The sequence below is a fragment of the Thamnophis sirtalis genome, unplaced genomic scaffold, assembly GCF_051295495.1.
Source record: "Thamnophis sirtalis isolate CommonGarterSnake01/CBP01778 unplaced genomic scaffold, rThaSir2_p1.2 scaffold_2, whole genome shotgun sequence".
Lineage (NCBI taxonomy): Eukaryota > Metazoa > Chordata > Lepidosauria > Squamata > Natricidae > Thamnophis > Thamnophis sirtalis.
The window spans coordinates 129527370-129543108 of record NW_028261382.1 but is presented as its reverse complement, the minus strand read 5'-3'; positions in this window follow the sequence as shown (position 1 = coordinate 129543108).

The window sequence follows — 15739 nt, the reverse complement described above, 5'->3', positions numbered from 1 at the left end:
AAGAAAAAATCTTTCCATTATGGGATTCCTATGGTATGGCGAGAGCAAAAGAACCATAGTGATGACTGTTCCTTTTGTTCATGCAATGTGAAAGGGTTTAATTCCAAATGGAAGCATTTCATTTCATACCCCATCTTCACTCAGCAATTCGTCCCATCCCCCATAGTACAGATATACCAGTACCCAAGCCCCTTGCTACCTTGGAAGAGATACCTAGCTCCGATGAAGGTGAAGTCATACCTGAACCAGATGATGAATCAAGTTCTGACTTTGAAGATGATACAAGACCAAAATTGTTTTCTCAGGAGGAGATGAATGATTTGGTAAGAGACTTGAATCTTCCCAAAGATGCCGCTGAGTTACTCAGATCAAGGCTGAAATTTATCGTTGCCAGGAGTGTCATCATCATGGTTCAGACATCGTGAAAAGGAGTTCATTCCTTACTTCACCCAGGAAGACAAGTTGGTTTATTGCATCGATGTTGAAGGTCTGATGGATCAATTTAAAATCCAATATGATTCAGAGCAATGGTGTCTTTTTATAGATTCTTCAAAAAGAAGTCTCAAAGTAGTTTTATACTCCACAATGGTTTTTACGCTTCCATACCTGTAGGTCATTCCATACACTTGAAGGAATTGGTTCTTTGTAAACTTAAATATGAAGACCATGGTTGGCAAGTGTGTGGGGACTTAAAGGTCTTGTGCATGCTGCTCAGGCAACAACCAAACACCCTTGTTTTCTGTGTCTATGGGACAGTCGAGACCGACAAAATCACTGGACCAAGAAGAGTTGGCAGCCGAGGGTGAAAAAAATGTCCTCCGAGAAACTTTGGTACCTTCCCATAAAATTCTTCTACCACCTCTCCACATAAAATTGGGTTTGATGAAGCAATTTGTAAAATCACTTCCAAGAGATGGAGAATGCTTCAAATACTTAGTCACCAAGTTTCCATGCCTGTTGGAGGCAAAATTGAAGGAAGGTGTGTTCGTCGGACCAGACATTGGAAGGCTTATAGTTGATCAAGAGTTTGTCAATACCATGGATCCTCAAAAAGAAGGGTGAATTGCATTTAAAGAAGTCATACAGAAATTTTTAGGCAATAACAAAGATCCTCACTACAAAAAGATCATTGGAAGAATGCTAAAAGCATTTCAAGCTTTAGGTTGCCTGATGAGTTTGAAAGTGCATTTCTTCCAGTCCTACCTTGACTACTTTCCTGAAAATCCTCTGTGATTGGATGGCCTATAAATTCAATAAATGAAATGGAAATGGAAAATTTGGGAGCTGTGAGTGAGGAACAAGGTGAACGATTCCACCAAGACATTAAAGAGATGGAAAGGAAATACCAGGGGAAATGGAGCATTACAATGATGGCAGACTACTGTTGGATGCTTCAGAGACATTCCAGATGCTACTCAGAAGTGTAAATGCACCAAGAGGAGCCTCACAAGGAAGAAGAATCGAATTTAGTGTGTGTAGGTGAGCTCATTTCATTTCAAAAAAGGATTTTCATGAAAATATTGTAATAAAACTTTAATTTTATAAGTCTATTTACATTTATTTTGTGGTATTGCCTTATTTAACATAGTTACCTAAATTGTCAGGAAACGTGATGTCCTATGACAAAATGGAGTCATTTTCGGATTCAGCGCACCCAAAAACATAAAGATTATGTGGAATAACCAAAACAGCTCTCGAATTTTTTTTTTTTTTTGCAGACCTGTGAATTAGGCAACCTTATCATACTTTTCCCAGTACCTTGTTCATATGTTCCAGGAGATTTCTCATCAACTATCATGGTTCTCAGGCTCTTGGCTGCTTCTGAGTCAAGTAAGCTGGGAACTTCTCCACTTTTTGGTTTTGTCTTCAAACCCAGAGAATCTCACTTCCTTGGTACCAGTCCAATTAACCAGATTCCTATAGAGCTATAGTTCATCCCTCACTTTATCAAGCAAGCGTGCATGTGGGGCAGGGCTAAACACAGAAAAACATTGGACTTGAGGCTTTGATGTTTGAGTACCATTTCATGAGAGGTTCTATGATTTTCACATTTTTGCTTTAAGAATATATAAGTTTATTTTTAGCGTTTAGTGTTTTTTGTGGCAGGGTGACTGATTCTGCGCTATAGCTGTCCATATCAATCTGAAACAATGGTCAAAGCAACAAATGTAAGCAGAACTTTCAGCAAATCATGTTTCTGTGAAATGTTTAAAAAAACCATACATAATCTCAGTTTTTGTGAATTTTTAATCTCTCTCCATTTTGAAATAATGAGAATAATTTTAATGCCTTTAATGTCATCCAATAATCTGATATATTTCGGTTTATCAGAAGACCAGGAACAAACCATCCCATATTGCAGAAAGTGGTTTCTGAGTTTGCTATTATTTTTCCACAATGAAAATTCCAGGATTGCATTTCTGGGATACAATTGATAGAATCATTAACATGTGATTATACCATCACAACATTTCCAATTAGAAAATGTTTTTAATGTCTTAAAAGCTTCTTTTTTGTGAAGTTTTACAGTGATCTCTTTCTTCTCTGATATTCTCTCTTATGGTTACATTCTTTTTAAATAAAGGATTCAAAGTCAAGTTATTCTTGCAACTTCAAAGTCTTTGACTGAAATAAAAAGATATGGTTACATTATTTGTATACAAATATGCAGCAATTAAGAAGAAATAAAATTGTCCCCAACTTCTTTCGTTACCATGGAAACTTCCCTCTGCTCTACTTCATTTAGATAAATGAATTCAGAAACTAATAAGAATAAAGTTTAACTATTTTGGGTCAAGAAGAACAGTCTGAGTTTCCTAAATTAGTATTATATAAATGAAATAATTAATGTTATATTATATCTTCAGTAAAGGAAAACTAAGCACTGAATTGTTTTGTGTTAAATTCATATTCAGTTATTGACTGAAATGCAGTGGAATCAAAAGATTCATACTACCTCACTATTTGTCTGAAAAGAAGATAAGCTTTTTTTGTTCATGTCATTTATCAGAGACTTGGCTTAGATTCACTGAAATTTGAGGTACAGGTTTTTTTCCCTGTATAAACTTTTATTTGGTGGTTCAGGGTCAACTTTTTAACTAATAAGATAAAATTCATTACAATAAGGATAGTAAGACACAGTGAATTTTGCCCTGTGTTTCCCTTTTACATGACAAATTTCTTTTTGAAAATGAAGACATCCATTTATCCTTATAATATGGACTTTCTGTTAAAAAAAATAAAATTTGAATACAATATGTGCTGATATTCACATAGGCTTGTCTAGAAACAAATTCTTGCTAATATTCAATATTACAGAGACATTAGAAGTGAGAATTTATTTATTTATTTATTTATTTATTTATTTATTTATTTATTTATTTATTTATTTATTTATTTGTCTTGTATGCCGCCCACTCCCGGAGGACTCCGGGCGGCTCACAAAAGACAAGGGAAAGGGGGGAACGAGACAAAGACAACATATTAAAAACAAAACCAACATTCACAATTTCCGTGGAGGTAGATGCTTCTCAGCTCCCCCCAGCCTGCTGGAACAGCCAGGACTTGGTGGCTTTGCGGAAGGCTGGGAGGGTAGTAAGGGTCCGGATCTCAACAGGGAGCTCGTTCCAGAGGGCCGGAGCTGCAACAGAGAAGGCTCTCACCCGGGGAGTCGCCAGCCGACATTGGCTGGCAGATGGAATCCGGAGGAGACCTAACCTGTGCGATCTAATTGGTCTGAGAGAGGTAATCGGCAGGAGGCAGTCTCTCAGGTACCCAGGTCCGATGCCATGTAGGGCTTTATGGGTAGCGACCAGCACCTTGAAGCAGATTCGGAGACCAATAGGTAGCCAGTGCAGCTCACGGAGGATAGGTGTAACGTGGGTGTACCTTGGTGCACCCACAATCGCTCGCGCGGCTGCATTCTGGACTAATTGGAGTCTTCGAACACTCTTCAAGGGCAGCCCCATGTAGAGCACATTACAATAATCCAGTCTTGAGGTCACAAGGGCGTGAGTGACTGTCTGAAGGGCCTCCCGATCCAGGTAGGGTCGCAATTGGTGCACCAGGCGGACCTGGGCAAAGGTCCCCCTGGTCACAGCCGACAGATGGTGTTCTAGAGTCAGCTGTTGGTCCAGGAGGACTCCCAAATTGCGAACCCTCTCTGAGGGGCATATAATTTCGCCCCCCAGCGTGAGAGATGGAACAGTTAGACAATCTTTGGGAGGGAACATCAGAAGCCACTCAGGAGGGAACATCAGAAGCCACTCGGTCTTGTCAGAACATCAGAAGCCACTCGGTCTTGTCTGGATTGAGTGCCAACTTGTTTGCTCCCATCCAGACTCTAACAGCCTCCAGGCACTGGCACATCACTTCTACTGCTTCGCTGAGTTGGCACGGGGCAGACAGATACAACTGCGTATCGTCTGCATATTGGTGATACTTAATCCCGTGCCGGCGTATGATCTCACCCAGCGGTTTCATGTAGATGTTAAATAGAAGGGGGGATAGGATTGAACCTTGCGGCACCCCATACTTGAGGGGCCTTGGGGTCGATCTCTGCCCTCCGACCAACACCGACTGCGACCTGTCCGAGAGGTAGGAGGAGAACCACCGCAAAACGGTGCCTCCCACCCCCACCTCTCGCAACCGTCGCAGAAGGATACCATGGTCGATGGTATCGAAGGCCGCTGAGAGGTCAAGAAGCACAAGGATAGAGGGGTGACACCTATCCCTGGCCCGCCAGAGATCATCGATCAGCGCGACCAAAGCAGTTTCCGTGCTGTAACCAGGCCTGAAACCCGACTGAAAAGAGTCTAGATAATCGGCTTCATCCAAGGACCATCGGAGTTGCGAGGCCACTACTTTCTCAACAACCTTCCCTACAAAGGGAAGGTTGGAGACTGGACGATAGTTGCTCAAAATGGCTGGGTCCAGGGACGGTTTCTTCAGGAGGGGTCTCACCACCGCATCCTTTAGCAGGGGTGGGAAGATTCCCTCCTGGAGAGAGGTGTTCACAATCGTCTGGATCCAGCCGCGTGTCACCTCCCTGCTGGTCGAGACCAGCCAGGTGGGACATGGGTCCAGTATACAAGTGGAGGTACTCACCGCTCCCATGGCCTTGTCCACTTCATCAGGAGAAGCCCAGGAGAAAGGATGACATTAAACAAATGGGCCATTTTATTTCTCATTGTCTTCCCCAGTTGCAAATTTCAGGTTCTTTCAGAACAATTGTGTCGATATACTTGAAAGTCTCGACCTTGCAAAGAGTAGTTTCAGCTAATTATTGCTTGATCCAAGCCAGCCAATAATTGAACATAGACCATGTCAACCAATCAGTGCTGACTATTTTTATTTCAAAATGCACCATCAGTCATTCACTCCAGGATTTCCAAGAATCAACCAACAGTGCTTTCTGATTCCTTTAGAGGAGGAAGATAGATGAACCTGGGATTTGAATCAATGTTTGAGACAGTTCACCAATAATATTGTCACAAGGAAATTACCATCTAGTGTAATAGTCTCCAAATTTGTTGAAATAGCACAAAGCACAAATATCACATTTTGTCTGATTTAATTCTCTTTTCAGTGTTCATTGATAGCAATATTGTTTCAGTGGATAAATACTTCCTTAAAATTTTCTTATATGCATCTCAAATGGAGATAGTTACAAAAAAGTTACAAAAAAGTTGTTGTTTCATTGCCTAGATCAGGGGTGTAAAACTAGATTTCATTGAGGGCCACATCAGGGTTGTGTTTGACCTCAGGGGAATGGGGAGCATGGCCAGGGGGCATGGCCAACTTGCTGTCACTCGTGTCAGGGGTGCCTGTGGTGGCCCAAGAACTCTGCCAGTGAAAACAGGCTCCTGAGCTCTGTTTTTGGCTGTAATGACCTCCTACAAACTTCTGCCAGTGAAAACGGCACTCAGGAAGGCCACCTGCAGCCCTCCTGAGCTCTGTTGTTGCTAGCAGAAGCAGCATGGGCCAGATTGTGCCTTTACATCTAGTAACATGTCAATAACACTTATTTTTTATTTGATTTCTTATTAGTTTTTATGTTGATTGGTTTCACTCTATTCAAATCACACTAGGAAATTCCTCAAAAATTCTGCCAGTACCTGAATTGCTGATTAAGCATTCCAGATTAAGATCATGATATTTATGAATATCATGTCATTGACTTCAAATATTGGTGCAGCATGTTCTATTTAAGTATACCTATACATTATAGGATCACTGGGTACAGCTGAATTAATAATCATAGCATATAGCAATTCTAGATACCAAGTGTTCCTATATGCATTCATTCATCATTCTTCCTAAGGATATGGAAGGATCAGTAGAGATGCATGTAACTTATTTCCAAAATGTAGCTAGCTACCGTGTTTTCCCAAAAATAAGACAGGGTCTTATTTTCTTTTGAACCCCAAAATAAGCACTTGTCCCTATTTTCGGGGAGGTCTTATTATTTTTAAAATGCAGGAGGCAGTGAGCGTAGTCCCACTGCAGGGAGATGGAGCCGATTAAATGGTTCCACCCCAGGCGCCTGATGGACCCATTGGGATTTCAGACGGAGCTTGGAGAGATACCTGACTCCTTTGCCCACAATCCGACAGAGTCCTTGGTCACTGACTGGATTGCGCCTTTGCAGCCTCTCCACGGCAGTGGATCCAGGAGACCTCCTTGGTTTACCGAGGAACTCTGGGAGATGAAGCGCCAAAAAAGACGCCTAGAGTGACGTTGGAGGGCCAGTAACTCCGAATCTGACCGAACACAACTAAGAGCCTTTATTAGGACTTATTTAGTGATGATACGGGCGGCAAAATGTACTCATTTTTCCGCTCTTATTGCGTCTGCAGAATCTCTCCCAGCCGCCCTGTTTAGGATAACCCACTCTCTCCTGAAAGGGAGGGATGCAGGGGAACCCTTACAGGGAAGAGTTGAGGAATTTGTTCAGTTTCTGTCGGACAAAGTCGCTCAGATTCAGACGGACCTGGACTCCACTTGGACAGTACCAGCAAAGATGCCGAGAGTGGGCCTTGATCGGATTTCTTGGAGCGAGTTCCAGCTTGTTACTCCTGCTGCAGTGGACAAGGCCATGGGGGCGGTGAGTGCCTCCACCTGTTTACTGGACCCATGCGCCTCCTGGCTGGTTTCGACCAGCAGAGAGGTTACATGAGGCTAGGTCCAGAGGATTGTTAACACCTCTCTACAGGAGGGATCTTTCCCGCAGCCTTTAAAGGATGCGGTGGTAAGACCCCTCCTTAAGAAGCCTTCTCTGGACCCAGCTATCCTTAAAAACTATAGTCCAGTCTCCAACCTCCCTTTTGTAGGGAAGGTTGTTGAGAAGGTCGTGGCCTTTCAACTCCGACGGACCTTGGATGAAGCAGATTATTTAGATCCCTTTCAGTCTGATTTCAGGCCTGGTACTGCACCGAAACTGCTTTGGTCGCGCTGACCGATGATCTCTGGCGGGCCAGGGATAGAGGACATTCCTCTATCCTGGTGCTTCTTGACCTCTCAGCGGCCTTTGATACCATCAACCATGGTATCCTTCTGTGACGACTGGGGGAGGTGGGAGTGGGAGGCACCGTTTTACGGTGTTTCTCCTCTTACCTCTCGGACAGGTCGCAGTTGGTGTTGGTTGGAGGACAGAGGTCGACCCATAGGCCCCTTAAATATGGGGTGCCACAGGGCTCGGTTCTATCCCCCCTCCTATTTAACGTCTACATGAAGCCGCTGGGTGAGATCATTCGCCGGCATGGGATCAAATACCACCAATATGCGGACAATACCCAGTTGTATCTATCTGCCCTGTGCCAACTCAGCGAAGTGGTAGAAGTGATGTGCCAGTGCCTGGAGGCTGTCAGGGTCTGGATGGGAGTAAACAAGCTGGCACTCAATCCAGACAAGACCGAGTGGCTGTTGATGTTGCCCCCCAAGGATAGTCCAGATATTCCATCCCTTAGCCTGGGGACCACTCAGAGAGGGTCCGCAACTTGGATGTCCTCCTGGATTTGCAGCTGAAATTAGAACACCATCTGTCAGCTGTGACCAGGGGAGCTTTTGCTCAGGTTCGCCTGGTCACCAGTTGCGGCCCTACCTGGACCGGGAGGCACTTCAAATGGTCACTCATGCCCTCGTCACCTCAAGGCTCGATTACTGCAATGTGCTCTACATGGGGCTGCCCCTGAAGAGTGTTCGGAGACTACAGTTGGTCCAGAATGCAGCCGCCTGAGCGATATCAGGGGTACCTAGATACACCCATGTTACACCTATACTCCGCAAGCTGCACTGGCTTCCTATCGGTCTCCGGACATGCTTCAAGGTGCTGGTTATTACCTTTAAAGCCCTACATGGCCTAGGACCTGGCTATCTGCGGGACCGCCTCCTGCCACATATCTCCCAACGGCTGATAAGATCTTATAGGCTGGGCCTCCTCTGGGTACCGTCGACCGGGCAATGCCGGCTGGCATCCCCCGGGGAGGGCTTTCTCTGTAGCTGCTCCGGCCCTGTGGAATGATCTACCTGCAGAGATCCGGACCCTTCCCACTCTCTCAGCCTTCCGAAATGCCACCAAAATCTGGCTGTTCTGGCAGGCTTGGGGTTGTTGACCCCATAAATGAGGTCCAGCGCCATCTAGGTTTGAGTGCATGGTGTGTTGTTTTTAAATCTGTTTTCTTTCTCCTTTCCCTATATTTTAGTTTTTTATTTTATTCTTGTATTTGTAAGCCGCCCGGAGTCCTATGGGATTGGGCGGCATATAAATTTATTAAATTACAATTACAATTAGTCACCTCATGACTGCTGCTGTGTTGCAATATTTTGGAGGAGGGCTTATTTTGGGGGGAGGGCTTATTTTAGCGCATGTGCTCAAAAGCCCGATTGGGCTTATTATCCAGGGAGGTCTTATTTTCAGAGAAACAGGGTAATTTTTATACTAAGAAGAGAAATGGCAGGTTGTGTGCTGGAGAATATGGCTTAGAAACTAAGGGTTCAGCTGTGTTACAAAATAGACTTTATTTTAATTATCTAGAATTCTGACACACAACCATCTGTCTTTGACTAAAGAAGAAACAACAGTTTTTTTCCCTGTGTACCAAATGCAAATGGACAAGAACATCCGATGACAAGATAACTTAATAGGAATTTCACGAGGTTATCAGCAGCTAATTGAGTCTTCTAAATAGAAAACTGCAGCCTCTGTGAAATGAAAAAAAGTAAATGTAAAAGCAATTTGGCTCCAAGAAAACAAGCTCTGATGCAGGCATATCATAGCATTATTTTCTCTTTTTTTCATGTGAATTGCACAAAAAATTACAGTACGTACAGACAACTGAAAATGAAAATATGGATTGATGGCCACAGCAACCTTTTGAAAAAGTTCTAACAAACCTCAAATTCTAGATATACTGATTGAGGAATATATCATACCATCCTTTTTAAAAAAATAAATACATAAACACCAAATGCCGCACTTTATGTTGTTGGATTACACTTCAGCACCATCCTCTAAAGGTAAAGGTTCCCCTCATACATATGTGCTAGTCATTCTTAACTCTAGGGGGCGGTGCTCATCTCCATTTCAAAGCTGAAGAGCCAGCATATCCAAAAACATCTCCATGGTCATGTGGCCAGCATGACTAAATGCCGAAGGCACACGTAACGCTGTTACCTTCCCAGCAAACGTTCTTCTTATTTTTCTACTTGCATTTTTACATGCTTCTGAATTGCTAAGTTGGCAGAAGCTGGGACAAGTAACGGGAGCTCACTCCGTTATGCAGTGCTAGGGATTCGAACCGCCAAACTGCCAAGCTTTCTGATCAACAAGATCAGTGTCTTAGCCACTGAACCATTATGTCCCATCCTCTAGGAAGAGTCTATTGATTTACAGAGATTGAAGAATTAGGAATTATATCATTGAATGACAGTATCAGATTGTATTGTATTGTATTGTATTGTATTATTTGTATGCCGCCCTTCTCCGGGAGGACTCAGGGCGGCGAACAATTCGAGGGGGAAAAAGGGGAACATAAAAAGACAAAATACAAATAATAAAAGTAGACAACAGTCGCACAACCATACATGTCGAGAGGGGAGGGAACTCATCACCCCCAGGCCCGCCGGCAAAGCCAAGTTTTGATGGCTTTTCGGAAGGCCTGGAGAGAGGTGAGGGTCCGAATCCCTGCGGGGAGTTCATTCCAGAGGGCCGGAGCTGCCACAGAGAAGGCTCTCCCCCGGGTAATAGCCAGGTGGCATTGGCTGGTAGATGGCACCTGGAGGAGGCCAACCCTGTGAGATCTAATGGGTCTGTGGGAGGTAATTGGCAGCAGGCGGTCTCTCAAGTACCCAGATCCAATACCATGAAGGGCTTTATAAGTTAGGACTAGCACCTTGAAGCGTATCCGGAGACTGATCGGTAACCAGTGCAGCTCGCGGAGGATAGGTGTAACGTGGGTGTACCGAGGTGCACCCACAATTGCTCGCGCGGCTGCGTTCTGAACGAGTTGAAGTCTCCGAATAGTCTTCAAGGGCTGTCCCATGTAGAGCGCATTGCAGTAGTCCAGTCTTGAGGTCACGAGGGCGTGAGTGACTGTTGCGAGCGCCTCCCGGTCCAGGTAGGGACGCAACTGGTGCATCAGGCGAACCTGGGCAAATGCCCCCCTGGTCACAGCCGACAAATGGTGTTCTAAAGTCAGCTGTGGATCCAGGAGGACCCCCAAGTTGCGAGCCCTGTCTGAGGGGCCTAGATTTTCACCCCCCCAGCCTGAGTGATGGAATATTGACCAAGTTTTTGGGAGGGAAACACAACAGCCACTCGGTCTTGTCTGGATTGAGTACAAGCTTGTTAACTCCCATCCAGACCCTAACAGCCTCCAGGCACTGGCACATCATGTCAACCGCTTCACTGAGTTGGCACGGGGCGGACAGATACAACTGTGTATTGTCCGCATATTGATGGTGTTTTATCCCGTGCCGTCAAATGATCTCACCCAGTGGCTTCATGTAGATATTAAATAGCAGGGGGGACAGGACCGAACCCTGAGGAACCCCGTATTTCAGGGGCCTAGGGGTCGACCTCTCCTCCCCAACTAACACTGACTGCGACCTGTCCGAGAGGTAGGAGGAGAACCACCGAAGAACGGTGCGTCCCACCCCCACCTCTCGCAACCGTCGCAGAAGGATACCATGGTTGATGGTATCGAAGGCCGCTGAGAGGTCAAGGAGCACTAGGATGGAGGAATGACCTCCATCCCTGGCTCTCCAGAGATCATCGGTCAGTGCAACCAAAGCACTGACCAATTAATGTCATTGAGCTTTGCATCCTCTGATCATCTAGTTTTTACAAATAATAGGATGCAAGACAGGTGCACATCTCTTTCAGGAAGCTAAACCAGAAGTTGATGAATAAAGTTAGGGTGTCATGCAATCTCAAGACAATAAAATAGAAAGAGAAAGAAACAGTCCTTCACTTCCATCACTCATTCTCCCTTGTGCTTCAGTTCTCACCTTGCCACAGCAATAACTTTCAGAGGATGATGTTTGCCTTGAACATTGAAACATAGCATTAAAAAAAACCAATCTCAGCTCCCTTAGGAAAGAGAAGGACATTGCTATTCCTGTCACTTAGCTATTTCACATGTTGTCTCTTCTTTCCCCAGTAAGAGTGTAGGCAAGCACTTTGGACATAGATACTCAAGAATTAGATCTGATTTGCAAGCTTTTAGCTCAGCCACTGAGCTAGAACTCAGGCAACACTCAACCTGTGATCACCTCTTGTATACTTGTTTTTCTTTTCTTTTTGAATGGTGGGTAGAGAAAAGGATGCAGATTAGGACCATTGCTTGGACCAGTGTCACCCATATAAGAATAGACACTACAAAAACAAGTCCAATTGGTTTCAATAATTGGTTACAGTATGCAGTGTTTTAGTCTATGCTATGTTATCTCTCTTCAGATATGTTGGCATTTTTTATAAAGTTGCAATAACTTAAACTCTTGGTTCTTCCAGGATGATATGGTATTCCATTATTTTCAGTTACAAAATGAAAAAGTAACCGAGTAGCTCATGAATACTTCATTCATGGCTGATGACAGCAAAATCCCCTGATGATTGATTAAAAAAGGAATATTTCTTTCTTTCAAAAAGCACTGGATTTACAATGAAAAAGTACACTGCCAGATGACTAATTGCTGCTAAAGTAGGTAAAACTGCTAATGTGTCTTTTTCTAATCAAAGGTCTACTAAATGTATTTGCAGTATTTGTACCACACCAGAACATCTACTTAGGTGAATAAAAGGAAGGAACCCATTTCATATTCCAATTCTCCAATATGTCAGAAAAGATTGATAGCAAGAATGATAACAAATCTTCATCAAGTAAAGAGGCATATAGCAGCACTAATTCTCACAGTACATACCCATGTGCTCAAAGATTACACAAAATATAAAGTAATTTGGCACCAGGAGTCATTTTATAAGCATGTTTAAATAGGGATACACATTAGTAGCCATGTCCCATAACTTCAAGATATGGTCTTATTCAGGAAAGGTTTAATGTTACAGAAGGAGAAAATAATTATTTTTTTATTACTGGCTATACTTACTAATATAATGAAATATTAATTAAATATTTATTTTAATCCTCACCCCAATAATCCTGATCTTCTAATGAGTATCTTAATTTTTTACACCTTGGAGTCCTAGTGCACAGTTACTTAAATATGAGCCAACAGTGTAAAGCAGCAGCCAAAAAAGCTCATGCAATCCTAGACTACATTAATATAGAGATGGAATCAGGAACCTGTGAATTATTAGGACCACTTTATAACATTTTAGTAAAACGACACTTGGAATATTTCATCCAGTTTTGTATACCTCAAAATAAAAATAAAAATGTTGAGATTCTGGAAAGAATTCAGAGAAGAGAGACAAAGATTGTTACAGGACTGGAGACTAAAACATTATGAAGAATGGTTGCAGGAATTGGGTATGCCTACTCTAGTGAAAAGGAGGACGGGAGACATGATAGCAATGTTTCAATATTTGAGGGCTTTCATAAAGAAGAGGGGATCAAGTTTTTTTTTCAAATCACCAGAAAGCAAGACAAGAAGCAATGGAAACAATGAAGGAGAGAAGCACCAAGGAGGACTTCCTAACAGTGAGAACAATTACAGTAACTAATGGAATGGCTTGCCTTTGGAAGTTGTGGATGCTTCATCATTGGCATCTTTTAAGAAGAGACTGGACAGTCATTTGTCTGAAATGATACAGTCTCTTGCTTGAGTAGGAGGTTGGACAAGAAGACCTCCAAGGTCCCTTCCAACTCTGTTATTCTATCTTGTTTGTGCCCCTTTGGTTGCAAAGGTTGTGTATTAATGTTTCAGAATGCAAGGCACTCATGACATCAATGAGAACATTTTAGCATGATGATCTCTAATTTCTTCTTTGGCTTTCAGCACAATATAATATTGTATCTATGATTCTGTGGTTAAAAAGTAAAGTCTAGCAACAGGAAGATGTCATAATCCATAAAGAAGTTGTCTTGGGGACATCACCCTTGCAGTGTGTAGGTGGCATAACAATCTTCTAGATGCAAAAAAAAATGATGTCATGGTATCAGTCCTAGATTGGATTCAGTTGACTACAAAGATATTAACACTTCTCTAGTTTTTATAATGGTAGAATATGAGTGGAGCTATTATTTAGAAAGGGAATTTTTTTGTGACATTTTAAACTTTAAGAATAATTTTCTTTATTTACCCTGAGTAGCTTTTCAGTTCTGATTCAGGGCCAATGCTGTAAAGCTGAAGTTATTTCAAGATAAAACAAACGGGGCATAATATAATGTCCTAATATTAATCATGATAACATGCTCTGGTAAATTCTATAGGACCCAAATTCATTCTAGCTGCAGCCTTATCTATTGTAGCTTAATCAATATAAAATTGTGCTTTTGTGTATGCAGTATGGCACAAAGTCCCCTGCCAAAAATGTTTTTGTGCTGTCTGAAATCCAACAGCCAATTAGCTCTCTCATGTGTTTAAATATATATTACTCCTTCCTCATTCCTGTTCAAGCAGAAGGGGGGGAAACAAGCTTACAAGTATAAGTATAATCTTTATTGTCATTGTACTTAAATACAACGAAATTGGTTTTAACCTCACTGGTGCAAAATTATAGCAGAAACGAAAAAAGAAAGAAAAAGAGGGGGGAAACTAACATGGAGTGATTGTGGTTGTATTTAAAAATCTCACAACCCAAGGATACTCATCTCTGAGTATCTTCCTTACTCTGTTAAAGCAGCGAGATCTGGCGATGTCATCCAGTGGTGTCAAAGGGCAACTAATGGTTTCTTGTGTCGAATTGATCTCTCTCTGTAGGGCCTTCGGGTCCGCAGCTGTTAAACCACCATACCATACTGTAACGCAATATGTGAGGACACTTTCTATGGTGGACCGATAGAAAGAGGTCATCAGCTGTTGTTCCACCTGATTTTTTTCACAGGACTCTAAGGAAATGAAGTCTCTGTTGGGCTTTTCCAATCACCAGAGACGTGTTGTTTTTTCAGGTGAGATCTTGACTAATAAGCACTCCCAAGAATTTAAAAGAGGAAACCCTCTCCACACAGCCCTCCTCGAAATACAATGGGGCAAGCTTCTCTCTGTGCTTCTGGAAATCTAGCACCATTTCCTTTGTCTTATTAGTATTTAGTTGTAAGTTGTTTCTTGAGCACCATGTGGATACAAAGAACTACTTTCCATCCAAAACTGATGGTTTTATTACACATCTCCAGTAACTGAAAACCTCGAAAAGAATGAACTTTAACTAACAAAATTCTGCGTCAGAAAAATATGCACCTGTTCTTCCATGTTAGGAAGGTGCAATGTTTCTATGCATATATTGAGAGGTCGAGCCTAAATGATATTGGAGATTTTCTGCTTACAGTATATTCTGGTGATTTGAAAAGTTTATTTTAAGGTTTAAAAGTGACAAAGCAGAAAAGAAATATAAAGCAATCAGATTAAGTAATGTAGTCTATGGGCATTCCACATTCAGCCATTAAGTTGCTCCTGTGCCATGTTCATACCTGCCTGAATCTAAGCAATCTTAAAAACAAACAAACCCTCATCTAGACTGAGATCCTGTTGCAGTAGTTTTAAAAGTATTCCATCCAGATAACAGGCTACCATATTCTTCCACAGGAAGTTACTCCTGCTGCTGTGCTGTCTACCCTTCTTTTTTAGGAAAGCAATGTCTAATCCCTTTTCTTACTGTGGTCATGTTCTGCCAACTATACATAAATACTTCTGTGCCTCTCTGTGTGATATTTGAACTTATGCATATATGCATGAATGTTATATACATGCAAAAACACATTATATACACATACATACAAATTACATTGAATTTATATATACGGTAGTTATATACATGCATGCAGGAAAAACAAGCATTTATACAATTTAAAAAATCCTTTTGTCCTCCATTGGACTCTAATGTCTTCTTTTCCTCTTCTACTTCATGTGGCTGAAAATATAATAAAACACACACTCTGAACTTATTAAAGTAAAAGTTTGAACAAACCAAAGGAAAAGTGGGTAGTCTCAGGAGAAAATGGGGGGTGGAGGTTTGTGTGTTTTAAAAAAATGTTTCCACCAGTTTTCCAACCAGCAACCTTTACAAACAAGTGTTACAATCATTGTGTTATTATAATATTTCTAGTAAAAGTACACTGTA